This window comes from Hibiscus syriacus, unplaced genomic scaffold (genome assembly GCF_006381635.1).
Source record: "Hibiscus syriacus cultivar Baekdansim isolate YM2019G1 unplaced genomic scaffold, ASM638163v2 tig00110332_pilon, whole genome shotgun sequence".
NCBI lineage: Eukaryota > Viridiplantae > Streptophyta > Magnoliopsida > Malvales > Malvaceae > Hibiscus > Hibiscus syriacus.
In genome coordinates this window covers 2,539,386-2,541,296 of record NW_024062688.1, presented here as the reverse complement: position 1 = coordinate 2,541,296, position 1,911 = coordinate 2,539,386, and positions in this window count along the sequence as shown.

Genomic DNA, 1,911 nt, shown 5'->3' with positions numbered 1-1,911 from the left:
TCTTTGGGATGAAAATATAGTATTTTCGTATATGTTTTATGTTTTAAAATATAGTATTGATACTTGTTATTCATTTTGGGCTAATTCACGAGTTTCTAGGCAAGAGTATCAAAACTTTAGGTTATAGTTTCGAAACTCCCAGAAAGTTTTGAAACTGGGCAAAATAGAATGTTTAAAAGTATTGGTACTTATATAAAATATAAAAACTTTTTCATGATTATCAATACTCTTGGGCTAGTACCGATACTTTCAGTCTATTTTGGCCAAAACATTGCCCTAGAGGCCCTAGACCCGTAGTATGACCATAAATGGGATCGAATAAGTGTAAAACACTAGAATAAGTGCTATAGAAGGTGTATAAAGTTGGGTTAAAATAGATGAAATAGTTTTAAGGGTATTAATACCTTAGGTAGAATATAAATACTGCAGAGAGGGTATTGATACTGTAAGGCCAGTATCGATACCAAGGGTATGGTTTGAGCTTTAAAGCACGAGTAAGTGTAGAGGGAAGCGAGGGTATTGATATTGTAAGGCCAGTATCGATACCAAGGTTGAGAAATGAACTTTAAGTCAAGAGAAAGTATAGAGGTAAGTGAGGTTTCCCAAAAGCTTATAATTTCTCTAAAATAAGACTAAAAGTGAGAACTTTTATTAATTTTTAATTCAAATGTAGAAACGAGAACAAAGTAGGGTGAAATAAGACTAGCCTTGTTTGAATGCTCGAGAAAACGACCAGGACACCCGAGTTCCCTTAGAAAAGATAGCAGAGTCAAAAGTATAGATTCAGTCCGGATATCTTTAGGGAGTCCGCAAGGCACTTTGAGTTGACTAGTTTGGGCGCAAGGTCTGACACTCAAGGAGTGGGCTAGTCGAGAGTGTGGTGTCCGATGTGGAGATTCTGGGGGCCACATTCTCGCTATACTAGATGGGTGTGTGAGCTCCGAGTTGTAGAACCCTCAGTTGCACCATGATGTCTACATAGAATAGAGAGTAAGTATACAAGTACATTCACTAAAGTAGAACATAACAAACTAGTAGACCATATAGCAATAGATTTGATAGCTTGAGCATTTTAGTGACAAGCTTTTAGTATGTTTTATTTGTTAGTGTGGAGTTGAGCTTTCCATGGGCATGTTAGTAGATACAACAGTTGAGAAGCTTTAGAGAGATAGATGTCCAGATCCAATGCAGAGCAGAGTACATCACAAGTTTCTTAAATGGCATGTATATTCATGAATTCAGTTGTATTGAGTTGTAAAGTCAGTTAAGAGTCAGTATATAAGTACATATATATTTTGAGGGCTCTCAGATGTAAATATTCATTTTAAAATACAAGAAGATAAGAATAAGTTGGTTAGCCACTTTGGTGGTTCCGTATAGGACCTTAAATCGATCGACTTTGTGTCATATTGATCTAGGGTGTTACAACTATGCCTAAGCAATTGTCTAGGCCTAACTCGCCCTTTAAGCTTCAATCTAACAACCTCTTTAACCTGCTTAAAAACCACCTCGATAGTGGATTCAACATGGTTGAATAGTCTCTTATTCCTCTCCTTCCAAGTCAAGTAAAAAAACAATTACAAGCAAGCTTTAAGATCAAAGTAGGAAAAGAACTACCTTTCAAAGTGCGACAAACCTGGTCCAACTCGAGTTCCTAACCGAAAATAGGTCTATGAATCCCATAGATACTCAAACAAGTAGACCACAAATGCCTCGAAAAATCACACTGAAAGAACAAATAATTCATCAATTCATCCCTTTTCTTGCACAACAAACATGTACTCTCCACATTCAAACCAAACAAAGGCAACCTACATCTCATGAGTAACATATTAAGAATGTTCATCCAAGAAACCATAGAAATCATAGGGACATGAATTGAATGCCACACAACTCTATTCTAAGGTACCT